A 19,712-nucleotide genomic window follows, 5' to 3' on the forward strand; every position below is an offset into this window, starting at 1 on the left:
GAGGTCGGAAGCTTTGTTTTTGGCGGTTGTTCCGCGCGTGAAGAGAGCTCGCCTGGGTGGCCGCTCTTTTGGACTACTGGCGCCACAGTTGTGGAACTCTCTGCCGCTCACTCTGCGGGGAGCTACCAGCCTATTAGCTTTTAGAAAAAGCATTAAAACCTGGCTGTTTACCCAGTAGTTTTTTTTTTTCTTGCATGTATTTGTCTGGCATTCTTTTTTTTCCTTTAATGGTGTTATGTTATTGTGTTGCAGCCTTCCTTTTCCAAAAAAAAGCGCCGGGACACTCTTTTTGAGTAGCCGTGCGCTATACAAAAGAATAAATAACATAACATAACATAACATAACTCCAAAATAGTAAAAACCTCATCAAGGATTCTATCATGTTCTTCCCGATTGGCTCCAAACACAAGAATGTCATCCTGAAAGCATCTTACATTTTTGATTTGGCCAAACAAATGATACATCAGCCTTTGAAAAATAGCAGCAGCAGAGGCTAACCCAAAAGGAAGCCTTTTGTACTGAAAACACCCAAAAGGGGTGATAAAAGCTGTCAATGCTTTACTCTCTACAGCAAGGGAAATCTGATGGTAAGCGGCAGAAAGATCTATGGTGGAGAACCATTCTGCTTTTTTTACCAAGGACAACATTTCCGAAATCTTGGGAAGAGGAAATTTATCTACAATGATATTGTTATTTAGGTGTCTCAGGTCTACACACAATCTTAATTTACCATTGCTACGTCTTGCCACAACAATCGGAGAAATCCATTCGGCAGATTCAATACGCTCAATAATGTCCGCCTTGACTAACTTCTCTTATTCTTTCTCCACATCATCTCTAAGAAGGACGGGAATCTGCCTAACTTTGTGGATTTTCGGACAAGCATCCTTTTTTAATATAATGCGGTGTTCAAAATCAATCAGGTTCCCTATACTGCCATTAAAAACCTTTGGAAATTTCTCAAGTAACCCTTTACAATACGAATTGTCATCATTAAGTACCATAACCGGGTTTGGACTGTTAGGGTTGAGCATAATATCCAGTTTCGCCTGATCCTTCCAACCCAACACAGAAGGTCCCTTCTTAGCAACGTACAACTTGCTGGTAGTCTGTCGATTCTTAAAGACAAACAGTAATGACCTGTACCCAACCATGTCGATTTTTTCACCCGAAAACCCTACTGGTTGAATATCAGGTTCTAGGAGTTTATTGCCTAAACGTGTTGCAAAAAGAGATTTCCAAATTACTTCATCTACTATCGTATTCGGTGAACCTGAATCCGCATACATCTGTACGGAAATACCACCTATGAGCATGTCACATAATGGTTTTTTAAGAACTATATCGTTGTTATCATAAATGTTCCAAATGAATAGTTCCTTAGAATCCATGTTTTGTGGAGACCTGGAGTCACTAATGGTAAGTTTTTTTATACTGTCCTCACATTCACTAGAGTCATAATCAACCTCATCAAGACATTTAACCTTCTCTTTCTTCTTCCTATTGCAAACTTTAGTAAAATGGCCCACAATACCACAATTCGAGCATCGTTGCTTTAAAGCAGGACATGTTTTACTTGAAGCTAAATGTGAAGGACTACCACATCGGAAACATCTCAAATTGCTACCCCGGTTGTACTCCTTTTTTTTTACAGAAGTATCATTCTTAATTTTGGCAGAGTTATTAGATTTAGAGTGGAGCGAATTCGTTTTAATTTTGCTAACAACTTCTGCAGAACTCTCCGCAATAGCAGCATCACGTTTGAGCAACTTAGCACTACGACTAGACATTTCAGCTTTTCTCACTATACTAAGGATGTCTTTTAACTCAGCATCACCGTTAATCCATAATCTGTCTCGGACAGCAGGATCTTTGTTATGCATAACTACCTGATCTCTGATCAATTGATCCACCAAATGATCAAATTTACAGTCATCCGCAAGTTTCCTCAGAGCTGAAACATACTCGTCTATTGTTTCCGTGGCTTCCTGTTTCCTTTGAAAAAATTTAAATCTTAGAATTCCAATACAGACTTTAGGCGCAAAATATGTATCAAAATCATTTACAATTGCATCAAACACATTTGCATCCCCGCCCCCTAAAGCTTTGGTCATTTCCTCATAAGCTCTTAATCCCCCTGGCCCAACAGAATGCAACAAAAGTTTCTTCTTCCTCTGTGGTGTCATTTTCCCGTCTTCATCAATGGTGTCGATAAAGTTGAGAAAATATGCCTTCCATTGTGGCCACTTCATGCATGGTTCAGAACCGGCGGGCCAGAACGCTTCAGGAGGCTGAATAGAATAACTTTGGCTCGTCATGTTAAAGAATGGGTGGAGGCAATATCCCAAAATCAAGGAATAAAAAAATTTGTTAACAATCAGAATTAAAAAAAACCAGAAGCGTAAGGATTTGCTCAAAGAACTGCTCCCACAAAGAGAAAAAAAAATATTTAAAAACACCAGAACAATAAAGGTGTGCACATCACCGAGCTGTTTGGGTAACTGGAAAATGTGCTACTTCCTCATAGAAAGAAATAAAGAAAGAAATAATGTGGGAATATAATATTTTTTTTAAAAAAATTGGTGTGCACATCACCGTAACGTAGAGCGTGCACTGCAGGGGCAAGAAGAGTCTTTGATGCGCTAGTACTAAGGTGCGCGCATCACCGTGAACAAGAGATACAGTGTGCACATCACCGTAACATAGATTGTGCACTGCAGGGGCAAGAAGAGTCTTTGATGCGCTTGTAGTAAGGTGCGCACATCACCGTGAACAAGGGATACAATGTAGCAACACGAAGCCAAACGTGACTTCTTAAAGGGAAATCCAAACACTAATGCGCTTGTAATGAAATGCGTGCATCACAATGCATACGAAAAGCCGTGTATCCTACACAACTGAACGAGGCTCCTTTAAGGAAAAATCCAAAATGGTGGCACGCTGGGTTCACGCAACGTGAACTCGCACGTCACAGCAAAGACGTGACTGAAGGAGAGGCGAACTCTGTTGACGCAGTGAAGAGCGAGACGCGGCAGTTGAATGCGCTCGCGAAGGAACGAAGAAATTTTGAACACAAATATGCCAGAGAGAAGAGAAAAAAGTAAGTAAAAGTTTCCCTTTAAAGGAGGATACGACCTGTGGTGTGTCTCATCTCCGGTGAAAAGCTTTGGTCAACCATCATAGAAATTCCAGAAGAGAGGATACACACGAAAAGGCCACACAGGAACAGAAATTGCTTGTAAATCAGCAATTCAGTAGAAACTTGACGCGTAGGGTCTTCCTTATCAACTCGTCGCCAATTTTAAAGTCAGGGTCGGAGACAGGAATCCTTTTCAAGTATTTATTGCAGCAATACAGCATCAACAGAGTAACGCCTCCGCTCTCTCCTTGGCAAACGAACAAACTCCCCACACTCTAGAATCTACCCCCTCTCGTGGACAATCCCACGAGGACACAAGTAAAGCACGAGACACTAATAATAATTATATAATACCTAAGGATATAACAAGGACACATAGCCTTTCAATAGTGAAAACCGAAATTTGCAGTATTTCACTAACAGGACATGCCACACTAATCAGGGCATGTCCACCTTTCACATACACTGCACTCTGCCCACAGGGGTACCTTGGGCCTACCTTAGGGGTGACTCACATGTAAGAAAAAGGAAGGTTAGGGCTTGGCAAGTGGGTGCACTTGCCAGGTCGACATGGCAGTACTAGACTGCACACAGACACTGCAATGGCAGGCCTGAGACCCTTTTTCAAGGCTGCTTGTGTGGGTGGCACAATCAGTGCTGCATGTCCACTAGCAACATTTGGTTTACAGGCCCTAGGCACATACCGTGCACTGAACTAACAGTAAACCAAAAAGCCAATTATGGAAACACTAATCCATGACAGCAATTTACAGAGGGAGCACTTGCACTTTGGCACTGAACAGCAGTGGCAAAGTGCCCAAAGCATCTAGACCTGCAAAAACGAAGTCCAACCCACGCCAAGGATGCCAGGTCTCATCCTCCCTGAGCGCACTCTCATTGACACACCTGGCAGCCCTTTCATAGTACCACTAGTCAAATAGGTAAAGTTACAAATATTTTGTTCTAGGTTTTAGTCACAAAAGTGACACAAAACAGCACAAAATGTTTATTTTGTTGGTTACTTTGCAACGCAATACTTGATTTGCACTGGAAATGAGCCTTAAAGAAACGTAAAGCCACACGAAGCACTGATTTGCATTACTTAGAGGTCCAATAGTATGGCGGGCGGAAAAGGACCCCGACCGCCATGGTAGCGGGAAAACACTGCTCGCCAGGACCACGGGAAAACCGCCGGTCCGATTTTTATGCTCTGCAGTGGAAATCCGACCGCGGCGGTCGGTTCGCGGAGGTTAACATTGTGGTGGGCAGTGCTGCCAGCAGCACCGCCGCGATGTCCAAACAAGCATTTCCTGCATGTCCCTGCACTGTGTGGCAGGCACTGTACAGTGCCTGCCACCTGGTACAGGGACATGAGTGCACCCACACCCCCCCAACACATTGGGGGTCCACAGTGGAACCCCGGAGACATACCCGCATGCTTTTCCATGGCGGTTTCACCACCGCAGAAAGCTGGCGACCGCCGGCATCATAATCGTGCCGGTGGTGCTTGGCCCTGATCCACGCTAGGCAAGCGGGCGGACTGCAACCAGCGGAAAAGTGGCGGGTGGAAAATCACACTGCTGTGGTCATGACCGCAATGCTAATCGGACCGGCGGTGTTCAGGGCTTCGATGGCGGGCGGATGTCCGCCGCCGGTCCGGCGGTTGCAACTCCATCCTAATGGACCCCTTAGTGTCAATGGGGCGTTACAAGGGTGGTATATGGGCAACCATGCAACCACCCATGCTTTTTCACGCAAAACCCCATCTACTAACAATAGTAGACAAGATTTTGCACCACAAAATTAACCCCACTTCAAAGCATGCATTAAAAGCAAAAATAGTTTCATTTCTCCTTTCTTTTCTGACTTAGCATGTGTGCTGCATTGTTTTAAAACTGGTCGAGACATACAGTACAAAACCTATGCTAGACTAATGCACACACCCTTGCACTATGGCACAAAGGTGTGTGTGGAGCGCTGGGCAGCAGAATTCTGTGTTAGCACTTGGAAGAGGAGAGGAGAGTGCCATGTTTCTGTAGAGAGGGCGCACTCCTGCTCTCCCTGCCATACAACACAGCATTTTTGGCTGCTGTGCTGCATTGTGTAACACATTTGTAAATCTAGGCCAAAGTATTTTGTTCAAACCACAGTATCTGGCTCTATACACATTGGGCTTGAAGTCAAAGAAGCTCGGCATGGGGGTGGCTGGCAACAATGCACGAGTTTCTTGACCTTCAGGAACTCACGATGATTTTCACTAATCACAAGTAACTCTCCCTACAGAAAAAGTTGGAGACCCCTTGCAGCAGATCCTTTCATCTGCCAATAGCAGGGGTATCTGAGCGCAGGTTGGAGCTCTCATCCCAGCCTGTGAAGAGAACTCTCTGCCATGTGCCATCGACGATACTAAACCCTGGGGATAAGGAATTGTATTCCTTTTGCTGCTGTGACGTTTTGTTGCTTCAGTACATTCCCCTTTAAAGACCCTGCACCCGCCTCAAGCCCCATGCTTCTGTGTCATGAAGACCAGTTATGGGTATTGGGTTTGCTGAGAGGGCAGGGTTGAGGATATATAGGGGGTACCATGAGAGAGTGGAAGGGGACAGTGTTGGGAGTTAGGGAGGGAGAATAGTGAGAGTACTCTGGTCTGACAGACCTGGTTCTCTCTCCGTGGGAGACACAGAGCATGCCAGAGAAAGCATGTGGACACAAAAGCCCACCTCTTCCCACAATCCTCTGTACAGGGTCTACAATTAGATCTCTTCTGCAGTTGGTAATAAAAATGTGCATTTCCCTGTTGTCCATATCTGAGGTAGGCGGTAGGGCCTACTCGTTTCTCCAGGGCCTGTGTCTCTGAGAGAACAGAGGCACTGGAGTAGAAGGAGGAGGCATGCACAGGGCACAGAAGGGTTCTCTCTGGCACTCATAGACCCTACTTTGGTCATATGTTCTTAGCACTCAAGCCTCACCCTACGGAGGCTAACTGGCTGATCTGTGCAGCTTGCCACTTCCACACTACACTGCACAAAAGCCAGGCAAACTACCTGATAATTATTGGGCATTTGGGAAAGACCTTACAAGAACATACAGTGCTAAATACTTTACTGGCATGACAAGCCAGGTAAATCTTGCAAAAGCAAATAAATGGGTACCTTAGCATATATAGGATGGCTTTGTGCATTTCCTTTCCAGGAGATTTCTGTAGAATGTTTTTTTTATATATATGCAGTATTGGATTACCAAATAGGCAAGTAGGCACCGGCCTGTTGGCCCGACTCCTTTTAGGGCCAGCGACAACGGATCAAAATAATATTGATTTGATCTTGAAAGAAAATTAAAATCTAGCTTTTTAAAATTGTTTCCAATTAATTTTTGTTTAATAACAATAATTGTTAATGTTTTGTATAATAAAATCGGTTTTATAAATTGTTGGTTGGTAAAATTAACAAGCATTTACAATGCAATAGGTCTCGCAATGGCGAGATTTTGAGCTATTGGCATTGTAAATGGCAATGCCTTTTATAATATTAAAAGGAATTGTCATTTACTATGCCAATAGGAAAAAGTTTGGCAAAAGCGAGACCTATTGACCTATTGTATTGCAGAATGCGATGTCCCTGAAGAGGGCGCCGCGCTCACCATTAAAGTAAAAAAAATAAAAAATGAAACTGTGCACAGTGTCCCTGAAGCGGGAACCACGCTCAGCACTAAAGTTTAAAAAAAAAATGAAACTGAGCGCTCAGCATTCAAGCTTATCAACAAAAAAAAAAAGCTGAACGAAAGCGCGGTGTCCCTGAAGCGGACGCCACGTTCACCTTAAAAATAATAAAAAATGTTTTTAAAAAGCATCACCATTGTACCGTGAGTGCTGTGGGGGTAGGAGGCAGCCACTTTTAAAGTTAGAGCGGCATAGCGTACTGTACGAAAAGCGACCGCCATTGTCCTGTGTGGGCGCACTGCAAATACAAGAAGCAGCTGCCATTGTCCCCATTAGTCAATAAACAAAATAGTGCTCACTGACATATAAAGTAGACCATGTAACAAGCCAGGCAAAAGGTCCAGTCGTTATGGGAGGCAACAAATGCTGACAAGGCAGTACCAAGGAGGGTCTAACGAGCCTATTTACGAATCAGAAGCAAGCATTTACGAAGGACAATGACAGAAGTCAATGACAAATATGGGCAGAGAGTGGGCGGGGCTTTAAGTGCATACTCCAATACAGCATGCCTCACTGGGCAGCGCATGCGCACTGCCTCTAGGCTCGACTTAAAACATGTAAGGAGATAATATGCGAGAGTGCCCGAAATTTCGACTGCCTAGGGACCTCCACAGGGTTAAATCCGGCACTGTATATTTGCCTTGTCTCTTCTGGGGACAGGAAGAAACATATGAATTGTGCTCCTAACAGACTGTGAGGGTCATTTAGAATATGGCAGAAAGATACAGGTGCCATAATGTGGCAAAAATCGCCGTTCCATCAGTGTCGCAACTCACCCACCTCATGTACCTGTTCACAGGTAGAGGACTGGCTGGGTTTCCATCTGCAGAGCTTAAGCTCTCTCTGTTGACAAACACTCTTGACCTGGCGGACCGTGACGTCTTAGTGGCGGTCACCCACCCTCTTCAGTTTCAATGCCTTCTGCTCCCATCTCTTCCCAGCAGACCCTTCCTCCTGCTGTCCATGACCTCTCAACCTTACATTCTCTCTTCCCACGCATCTATATTCTCTTTACTTCCTGTCCTCGGTTTTTAGGTCTGGCCTTTGATACAGCTTTAGCTCTCGACCTAAAATATATATATTTTAAATCATGTATCATATACTTACTTGCGCTGGGGCTTTGAGCCAACTTGACTGTGTTCTCATCCTCACTGTGTCCTCATGAGTGTGTATGCAAATCTGTCTTTCTTATTAATAGGAAGAAGAAGAGGGCATGATTCTTCAAGTTTACTGAATTCACTCGACTGCGAACACAATAAGCATGGAAGCGCTGATGCCAGGCATTGGATTTGCACCTTCTGCCAAGCCAGCCTGTTCTGTAAAGATACATGATACTGGCATTATCCAGTGCCCCGCGGTGCTGCACCTCCTCTTACTCCTTCGCCCTTTGCACTTTGACTCCTTCTGCCTAGTGTGTCAGTGGTGGAAGTGCGAGTTATCTGAGCAGTGTACATGTACAAAGTCTATAAATATTACCTCTTCACACTTGTCTCTGTTGTATTATCAGAACTGAGGGCCTCGTGTACTACAAAATGACACAGCACGGCGCCGCAAGCCGTTTTGCTGAGCCGAGCTGCATCAGTTAGAAGCACAGGGATGCGTCGTGTTAACAACAAAACGACACATCTGTGTGCTTTGCCCTGCTCTGGCGCACAATAGGCTGCAATGCGCCAGCGCAGGTACCCATGTGTCATGTTGCAAGTGTATCCCTTCCTGCATATAAACAATCATTGATGGCATTTTCCTCTTTCTATGTGTGCTGCAGAATGCTGCATGCATAGAAAGAGGAAAAAAAGAGGAGAAATAGAAGAATTTCTCCTTGCTGCGCCACTCCTATGCCTCCCCTGGGCAGGCATAGGATTTTGACACCATACCAGTATTGCAAAACGCTGTAAATCTGGAAATGGGAATCTGGGAATGTGTCAGGGTTCATGGATGTTGCGTGGAAACACACATAGAAACGCCCATGGAACGCCCCTTTCACGCAGAGTAATGCTTAAAAAGGGGTCCATATTAACAAGGCCATGAAGAGTCATGCAGGGTGTCTTTACGTAACCTTGTAAATATGGCCAAGGCCATTGCGCTGTGGGTGCATCAATAAAAATGTGACGCACCAGCGGCGCAATGGGCCTGTAAATCAAGTCCTGGATTGGGGAATGCAAGACAGGGTTGAGGAATATTGTGAGCATTGTAAGGTCCTTGTTCAGCAATAATTGGACAACTAAAAAGCAGTTGTTGCAGAGGTACTTCTTCATTTGCAGACCCCATACAATGATCCAATGCTAGCCGCATCCCTGTGGAAATATAAAAATAAACTCTTTGTGGTTTGGGCAGGAGTTGGACAAGTGCAATATACCCAGGACAGAGCTGTGAGGATAGGAATATGCCATGTAAGTTTCTCAGTTATTTAATTAAGGGAGCGAAGATTACATCTCGGCTGACTCTGATGTACCATTCTTGGCTACATGTAAGGAAAACATACACTCCTGCTGTCCATGCTGCACCGTTTCTGTGTATGAGGAAGCTCCGATCCCTTACATTTCCTTTGTGTAGTAGAAGCTTTCCAAACTGTGCCTGCCCTGACACGTTTGTGTACATAAGGAACTCTTCAGCATCGTCAAAGAGCTCTCCAACCAGCAACAACGACATCACGCCATCGCAAGACCTCTGCGACTCACTCGCCACGTTCTTCCACTGCAAGATCGCCAATATACACGCAAGCTTCGGCGCTCAGACTACGCACCCAGGCACCGAACCAACGCCCCCCACCACCACCCTCTGCACCTGGAACCCCGTCAGCACGGATGACACCACCCACATGATGAACACCATCCGCTCCGGCTCCCCAACCCACCCCTGCCCACACCACATCTTTAACAAAGCCAACTCCATCATCGCACCCCAACTCCGGGACATCATTAACAACTCCTTCGCATCCGCCACATTCCCGGAGAGCTGGAAGCATGCAGAGATCAGCGCCCTCCTGAAGAAACCCACCGCGGACCCCCAGACCTCAAGAACTTCCGTCCCATCTCACTCCTCCCCTTCCCCGCAAAAGTCATCAAGAAAACCGTCAACAAACAGCTGACCACCTTCCTCGAGACGAACAGCTCCCTCGACCCATCGCAGTCCGGATTCTGAGCAAACCACAGCACCGAGACCACCCTCATCGCAGCCACCGACGACATCAGGACCCTGCTCGACAACGGTGAAACTACCCTCCTCATCCTCCTCGACTTGTCGGCCGCATTCGACACTGTCTGCCATCGCACCCTGACCACCCGCCTCCACCACGCCGGGATCCAAGGGAAGGCCCTGGAATGGATCACCTCCTTCCTCTCCGACAGAACTCAGAGAGTCCGTCTCCCGCCCTTCCGCGCAGCGGCCACCAAGATCATCTGCGGCGTACCCCAAGGATCTTCGCTCAGCCCTACCCTCTTCAATGTCTACATGAGCCCTCTCGCAGCCATCGCACGCAAACACAACCTCAACATCATCTCCTACGACGACGACACCCAACTGATCCTCTCCCTCACCAACGACTTCGCCACCGCCAGAGCCAGCTTCCAGGAAGGAATGAAAGACGTCGCGGAATGGATGAAGCTCAGCCGTCTGAAGCTGAACTCAGACAAGACGGAAGTCCTCATCCTCGGACCATCCCCCTCTGCCTGGGATGACTCCTGGTGGCCCCCGGCTCTGGGCACCGCCCCCAAGCCCACGGACCACGCACGCAACCTGGGCTTCATCCTTGACTCCTCCCTCACGATGACCAAGCAAGTCAACGCCGTTACATCTTCCTGCTTCAACACCCTTCGCATGCTCAGAAAGATCTTCCGTTGGATCCCCACTGGAACCAGGAAGGCGGTCACCCAGGCCCTCGTCACCAGCCGACTGGACTACGGGAACACCCTATACGCTGGGATCACCGCCAAACTACAGAAAAGACTCCAGTGCATACAGAACGCATCGGCACGCCTCATCCTGGACATTCCCCGACACAGCCACATCTCTGCTCACCTGAGAGACCTGCAATGGCTCCCCGTCAGCAAGAGGATCACGTTCAGACTCCTTACCCACGCACACAAGGCTCTCCACGACATGGTCCCCGAATACCTCAACAGCCGCCTCACGTTCTACACACCTACCCACCAGCTCCGCTCCGCCAGCCTCGCCCTCGCCACCGTCCCACGGATTCGCAAAACCACCACCGGAGGAAGATCTTTCGCCTACCTGACGTGGAACTCCCTCCCCACCCACCTACGACTGACCCAAGACCATCTCTCCTTCAGGAAGCACCTCAAGACCTGGCACCCCCCCCCCCCGCGCCTTGAGACCCTCGCAGGTGAGTAGCGCGCTCTATAAATGTTCTTGATTGATTGATAAGTGAAGCTGCACTACTGCTGTATGTGCTGTCCATGTTCTGCTTCTTGTAGAAGATTACACTGCTCATGTTTGTGCATCAGGGAAGGCTGCACTACTACTACATGTGCTGTACATATTCCATATGTGGTAGAAATGTACTTTTTATTGACTGGTTGTGACCTAGATGAGGGAAGCTTGCACTACTAACACTCAGGGTAAAAAAATTAATAATTTGTTACTTAATTTAATACAAAAAAATAATAAGTATGTTAATTGAAACTCTCTGCTATCCTTAAAAATTTTAAATAAATACCAAACAAAAACAAATAATAATTACTTAAATAACATTAAATTACTTCCCACCCTATTCCCCTATAAACACACAATAAGCTCATAAAATAGTTTAACACAATTAATATAATTATCAATTAATCAATTAATAAAAATTATTTACCAATTAATAAATATTTTTTAAAAAATAATTATCAATGCCATTAAATAAAACATAATAATTACTTAATTATAATTGAATTACTTCCCACCCTATTCCCTTTTAAACCCACTACCCACTGCACATAAACAATTACACAATATAATTGTTAATTAATCAATTATTAATTAATTACCAATTAATAAATCATTTACAATAAATTAAAAATCAATACCAATAAATAAAAAAATAAAAATACATTAATTATAATAAATTACTTCCCACCATATTGCCCTATAAACGCACAACCCACTCCGTAAAAATATTTACACAAATAATATAATTATCAATTAATCAATTAATAATAATTAATTACCAATTAATAATCAATAACAAATAAATTAGTTATACTAATAAATAAATAAATAATAATTACATAATTATAATTAAATTACTTCCCACCCTATTCCCCTATAAACCCGCAACCCGCTACAATACAAAAACGCAAAATAATACTTAAAAAAAAATAATTAACTTAAAAATGTTTAATACATATATTTAAAAATAAAAAACAACAAAAAATATTAAACACATACATATAAAATATATACTAAAATACATAACACTAATATAAATGTCGATATTATTGACATCGTATTATTGCAAATGATATTACTTACTTCGATATTAACAAAAACTATATTACTTACCTTAAGGTCGATAGTCTGTCCCTCCGATATTTAAAACTCGATATAAGTGCAGGTCGATAAAAAAAACTCGATATTTTGACTGCACACCAACACATACACAGAAACAGATCCGGTGACTACTCTTCTCATATATCACTCCTAAAGTGTGGAACGACTTCCCTCAACACATCAGAGCCTCCTCCTCACTCCTTGATTTAAGCAAGAAGCTGAAGACATGGCACCCCCCCCGCGCCTTGAGACCCTCGCGGGTGAGTAGCGCGCTCTATAAATGTTCTTGATTGATTGATAAGTGAAGCTGCACTACTGCTGTATGTGCTGTCCATGTTCTGCTTCTTGTAGAAGATTACACTGCTCATGTTTGTGCATCAGGGAAGGCTGCACTACTACTACATGTGCTGTACATATTCCATATGTGGTAGAAATGTACTTTTTATTGACTGGTTGTGACCTAGATGAGGGAAGCTTGCACTACTAACACTCAGGGTAAAAATTTAATAATTTGTTACTTAATTTAATACAAAAAAATAATTAATAAGTATGTTAATTGAAACTCTCTGCTATCCTTAAAAATTTTAAATAAATACCAAACAAAAACAAATGATAATTACTTAAATAACATTAAATTACTTCCCACCCTATTCCCCTATAAACACACAATAAGCTCATAAAATAGTTTAACACAATTAATATAATTATCAATTAATCAATTAATAAAAATTATTTACCAATTAATAAATATTTTTTAAAAAATAATTATCAATGCCATTAAATAAAACATAATAATTACTTAATTATAATTGAATTACTTCCCACCCTATTCCCTTTTAAACCCACTACCCACTGCACATAAACAATTACACAATATAATTATTAATTAATCAATTATTAATTAATTACCAATTAATAAATCATTTACAATAAATTAAAAATCAATACCAATAAATAAAAAAATAAAAATACATTAATTATAATAAATTACTTCCCACCATATTGCCCTATAAACGCACAACCCACTCCGTAAAAATATTTACACAAATAATATAATTATCAATTAATCAATTAATAATAATTAATTACCAATTAATAATCAATAACAAATAAATTAGTTATCAATACCAATAAATAAATAAATAATAATTACATATTATAATTAAATTACTTCCCACCCTATTCCCCTATAAACCCACAATCCGCTACGGAACTAAAACGCAAAATTTAATTTAAAATAATTAATAATTTCAAAAAAATATTATTTAATTTATTATAATTAAATTACTTCCCACCCTATTCCCCTATAAACCCGCAACCCGCTACAATACAAAAACGCAAAATAATACTTTAAAAAAAATAATTAACTTAAAAATGTTTAATACATATATTTAAAAATAAAAAACAACAAAAAATATTAAACACATACATATAAAATATATACTAAAATACATAACACTAATATAAATGTCGATATTATTGACATCGTATTATTGCAAATGATATTACTTACTTCGATATTAACAAAAACTATATTACTTACCTTAAGGTCGATATTCTGTCCCTCCGATATTTAAAACTCGATATAAGTGCAGGTCGATAAAAAAAACTCGATATTTTGACTGCGCACCCACACATACACAGAAACCGATCCGGTGACTACTCTTCTCATACATCACTCCTAAAGTGTGGAACGACTTCCCTCAACACATCAGAGCCTCCTCCTCACTCCTTGATTTAAGCAAGAAGCTGAAGACATGGCTCCTCAAAAACATGTCTAGAGTTGGGACTGATTGAGGTGGTCTTGGGTGCAAAATTGGTGCAGCTTAAATATTTTTTCAATGTATTTATTATTAGGAATTTGTTAGAGCCAGCGGTTTCTGGCTGGGATGCATCAAAGCCAGGCAGAATCCAATGTCCTAGATAGGATGAGTACGATACACTTGTCGGATAACCTACGCCCACCCTTGGATAGCTTGGCACAGAGCAGTCAGGCTTATCCTCAGGGTCAAGGTGTAAAGTACTGCCACTGGAAGAGGTGTGGCGCCACGGCCAGGGCGACTGACTCCGGAATCTGGGGATCACAGTTCGATCCCCAGCGCCAGTGGCAGATTAGCCCAGCACCATGTGACTCTGGGCAATAGCTTGCTTAATCTTCCCGACGGCCCCCAGCGCCTAGAGACCCCTACGGGTGATTGTTCGCGCTTTACAAATGTGGATTATTATTATATTATAACCCTCAACCTCGTAACACCCTGTGGATGCTACAAAAAGACTCCACACAGTATGTATACAACACTGGTCTTTGTATTACACACACATTGAAATCAAAACGGCATACACATCTGATATACACTTTAGAGTTATATGAAATTTTCAAACTCTTCCATTAGCAGCAGAACGACATTAACATATATGTAATTGTCCTGGGTCTTCGCTTGCACCATTATCCCTTCAGCCTTCTAAGCAATATACACCCATGTGTATATTTCCAGAGGTGTTCACAATACAAGTATCCCTTCCACATTAAAAGCGACAGAAACAAATATCCAGGCTGTTCAGAGGTATTCACAGGTTCTCGCTACACCTTATGACTTAGCCCCTCAGCCACTCAAACGACACCAGCCAACGATACACGTTGCTCTTGCTGTCGACACTTTGATTATGTTAAGGGACCACCTAAAGCGGAAGGAAACAGTTACGTGTTTTCGTCCATCCAGATCAGGTCCTCAGGCACCCAGTGGCACCTTCACGAGTGCGGGATCACTATCCTCCCCACAGGAAAAAGACTGCAACACCAGAAGCTGGCGCGCTCCCAATTTGGAGAATGATTTCGCCTCTGGCGGAGGTGGGAGCTACAGCTGCTCCAGGGAGCCAGTCGTGGGTGCATACAAGGCATGACGAGACCTCCAGTCACGCTATCCTTAACAACATAGTACCTTGTGGCGTGGGCCCGACGAGAGGGAGCCGGTGACCTCAGACTGAGGCCGCGATGTCAGGCACTGTCGTCCTCCCAATCTGGAGGACGGACACAGTCTATGCTGCCAGCTTGGATATTGCGGACTCTGCAAACTTCTCTCAACACTGCTCGGACACCACACGCTAACGAATGTGAACTAGCAGATATTTCCGGCTGTAAGCTGGGGCCCATTGGACTCAGCAAACTTCCCCCACACTCCTCGAACCCGTTACGCTACGGCCACCTCAGTTGTGCCACTGAATGTCACCAGCTTACTTTTTGGAACAGTCTGATCACTGCACATGTCAGGAGGGTCCTTGTCCCAACGACAATCACTTCCAACCATTTACGCCGCACTCTGCGCAGTCCTTACCATCGTGTGAAAATGGGGAGATCTTTTCTGTCCCTGGGAACTCGTGGACAGGAGGCCAGTCAACCAGCCCTTGGAGAGTGCTTGGGGACCCAGGCCACGACAGTTGGCAATTAGCTGCAGGCCAGCAACATCCAGGAAAAATCCCCCAAGTGATAGTCCCCTTCCTATAGCACAATAAACCCCAGACCACCACAAGTCAGCAGATAATCCAGTTGCAGCCCCCCTGCCCCAATAGTTCTTCTTGTTGATGTCCCAGCATCGAACCAGCATAGTATGTTTCCAATCCCCAAAGCGTCTCTAACTCTTAAAGGCAGAGGCCCAGTGGTTATACCCACAATGACCTATGAAGATGAGATCAGCTCAAAAGGCCACCTTTGAAATGCACGGGCCCTCTCTAAATGTTGTCATGTCTGACATCCTACCCTGGGAGGCTTGATCAGTATCTTTAGTGGGGCCACAACCCTGCCACTTGGAATGCAGGTGCCAATTCCACCCCCTCTTAACCAACACAGGAAGTCCCCTCAGAGTGAGAGGTCTACAGTATACATTAAGTCCTTAGTTTATGGCTGTCTTATCAGAAATACACAGATGTAGCCATCCCCCCAGCAGCCAGCTGTGAACTGGAGACAGGCAGATAGGCATACAGAGCCATGAGTACACGCATTCCCACTTTCCCAAAGTGGTATTTCCACTGTCATAATGTCAAATTCACTCGCACCACCGGAGCAGGTTCGTCATTACGAACTCATCGATAACAAACAATATACTGACCCTCTTCTGCATGCAGGAAATTCAGCTTAATAGCCTTTCCACGGATCCCTCAGGCCAATCCAATACGAGGAACAGGCCCTACTGTACCAAACATACTACTCGGTGCCATTCATTACCAGTGTATGTAGCGTACACACGCACATGCCCTACCTCTTCCCGACACCGCACCCTTTCCCAGGGAGTACTCAGATATAGCAAGAGACATGCAGGACCTTGGCAAGCGTCTTCTTAAATGCCAAGCCTAGTAACAGTAACCTGCGCACACAGACCCCGTCATGGCAAATCTGTGGCACATTTGAAGAACTACCTCCGTGGGTGGCACAACCAGTTCTGCAGGCCCACGCAGGAGGTGTTGAGTTACATGCCCTAGGTATATGTCTTACCCCTAGACAATGGACTAAAGCAAACTCAATTTAGCCAATCATGTATACGCTAATCACCAGTATGTTTATGCCAAGCACATCACTTTGGCACTGAATTGCAGTGTAAAAAGCAATCAAAGTCCTTGGGCTATTACATAGATCAGCGGAAAACCAGGAGGGACAAAAGCAAAAAAAAAGTTGAGGGAAAGCACCCTAGAAAGGGCCACCTCCAACAGAATTTATTAGGATTGGTATGTTTGATACAAAGGTAACACAGATCTGTGCAGTATGTGCATAAACACATTTATAAAGGAGGACGGTTGGAACCTGGGACCTCTTAACTATCTCACTTGAGCTGAGATTGGTAACCCGAAAATACATTGATCCCTCCCTTTGGTTAATTTATATCGTTTGGTGATTGGGATTAAGTCCCAGATCTAAAGATATGAAGTTGGTTGAAGTATTGGTCCCACTAAACAGCACATTACACCGATAACACTTGAAGACTCACATTCACGTCAAACTTAAATCACATTTTTAGCTCCTGAAATATAATTCAACTTTTGGCAATTTATAAATAATGTTTATTACATTTCTTTTCCTGGCCATATTTTAGAACTCTCATTCCCTCCCGTACAATTTTCTTTCTTTCATATTTTGGCAGATATCTATTAATTACTTTTCTCCACCCTTCGTGTGTTTTCTCTCTGTATCCCTCTTATTTCTCTTCTCTGGCCTCTTCTTGCTTTTTCTGCTCGCTCATCTTGTTCTCCCCTTCCTGCTGAAGTGACAACTAGAGCAGAATGACTTCAAGGGTCTCTTGGAATCCTTCATGTAGGCTTCATATCATAGCACAATCCTCACCAACACACCGTTGATGAGAGAGTGCGGCAACCCCTTGTAGCATTGTCATACAAGCAGCCCTGGGTGCCTGTAATCACTCACATATTTGGAAGTCGTGCTGAAGTCTCACTCAAAGATGCCTAATATTTCCAAACTATGTGGCAGAACTAGAACTTCACACATGACTTTGCTCGGACGTCTGCTGTGTACCAAGTCGCACCTGACTATTCTGCACAGAGCAGACCCTCTTACAGCAAGTGATCCTAAAGATTCCTGTACAGAGAGGAGGCCAAGAAGAGTGACTGACAGTCCCGCCAACATCTGCTAAGACTGACACCCTGCAAAAAGACACACTGTAGATACGCCTCATACACACACACAGCCTGCAAAGACAACTCTACCCTGTTCATATGCACACACATCCAACCTGCAGAGGTACATCAAAAACACAGACACCTACGTTCCACAGCTTGAAAGGCCTCCTACCTGGCAGACCCAAGGTCAGTGCACACACACATACACACAATCCCTGCAGCAGACACACAACCTCTGCAGCAGATAATGCTATAAGCCAACCTATGCCGCTGGAACCTATTGAAATGACTGAGGCTTTACCTAGACTGAGATATGAAAACAGGGGCAAAGGGGCATGGGGCAGGAGGAGAGCCTTGATGTTCAACTGCCTGGGGGACATGCTTCTGACACAGGGGTACAGGTGGGCAAGTCAACAAACTGACAGCAAGAGCCTAGCAAAGAGTGTGCACACATTTCTCATAGAGCGCTAAGATGCAGTGTAATGTGAACAGATTTTTCACAGTGCAGTAAGATGCAGTGTAGTGGCACAAATTCCTCAGTGCAGTAAGAAGCATTGTGGTGACACAGATTCATCAGAGTGCAGTAAAGTGCAGTGTGCACAGATCTGCCACAGTGCATTAGGATGCAGTGGAGTGTGTAGTGCACAGATTCCTCACAGCGGGGTAAGATGCAGTGCACCATGCACAGATTTCTCATAGTGCAGTGAAATGCAGTGCAGTGTGCACAGATTTTTCACAATGCATTAAGATGCAGTGCAGTGCACAGATCCTCTCTTTAAAACAAATGATGACCACAAACAACCCCAGGGCCGGACGGAAAGCCCCCCAGAGGTCTCTGGATAGAAGAGCCAGGCTCCTGGCAGAGAGTTCTTTCAGGACCATTCAGTCTATTTCTACAAACACAGCACAAGGTGCTGAAAATCTCCTACCTGGATGCAGTGCAGCATGCACAGATTTCTCATAGTGCAGTGAAATGCAGTGCAGTGTGCACAGATTCCTCACAGTGTAGTAAGATGCAGTGCAGCATGCACAGATTTCTCATAGTGCAGTGAAATGCAGTGCAGTGTGCACAGATTTCTCACAGTGCATTAAGATGCTGTGCAGTGCACAGATCCTGTCCTTAAAACAAATGATGACCACAAACACCCCCAGGGCGGACGGAAAGGCCCCCAGAGGTCTCTGGATAGAAGAGCCCGGCTCCTGACAGAGATTTCTTTCAGGATCATTCAGTCTATTTCTACAAACACAGCACAAGGTGCTGACAATCTCCTACCTGAGCAGAAACCTGTGCAGACATGTCCAGGCTCTCTCCTCCTCCTATGGCTGGGGTGGGCAGGTGCAGATTTGGGGTCTGGGGTAGGAGGAGGAGGGTCTATGAGGATCTGAAGATGAAGATAACTGCACATAGAGCCAGGGCGTCCTTCCTCCTCTGCAGCAGGCTGGACACAGAGGGAGAGGCAGGAAAGATGTCAACATCTGCTGCTTGTACTGTCTCTGCCACCGCTGACCTGGAACAGGACACCCTTCTCCATTTCATACAATGTGTTCAGTGGATTTCATCAGCAGGCGAGGCGCGCCCTCTGCTGCCTACTTAAAGAACCTTCACATCCAGTCTCCAGGAGTGAATATACGCAAACAAGCATTTTGTGGCAGGAAATATCTGGGTGGTTAGATGTCACAGAAATGAATGTTTTTAAGATACACACAGTCCACGTACAGGGTCTCACCCTTGGTTGCTGCTGT

The 19,712-nt window shown here is 44.2% G+C and overlaps 1 pseudogene across 1 annotated transcript in view; it reads right to left on the bottom strand.

Annotated features, from left to right (window-relative positions):
• The window catches only part of LOC146839488 (uncharacterized), a 76,266-nt pseudogene extending 56,829 nt beyond the window's left edge, over window positions 1-19,437 (bottom strand). The window contains exon 1 of the transcript XR_014981089.1: window positions 19,243-19,437. The product of XR_014981089.1 is annotated as an uncharacterized LOC146839488 (transcript). The remainder of the gene's footprint in view (window positions 1-19,242) is intronic.
• Between the last annotated feature and the right edge of the window lie 275 nt (window positions 19,438-19,712).

This window comes from Triturus cristatus, chromosome 4_1 (assembly GCF_964204655.1).
Source record: "Triturus cristatus chromosome 4_1, aTriCri1.1, whole genome shotgun sequence".
NCBI classification, from domain to species: Eukaryota; Metazoa; Chordata; class Amphibia; order Caudata; family Salamandridae; genus Triturus; species Triturus cristatus.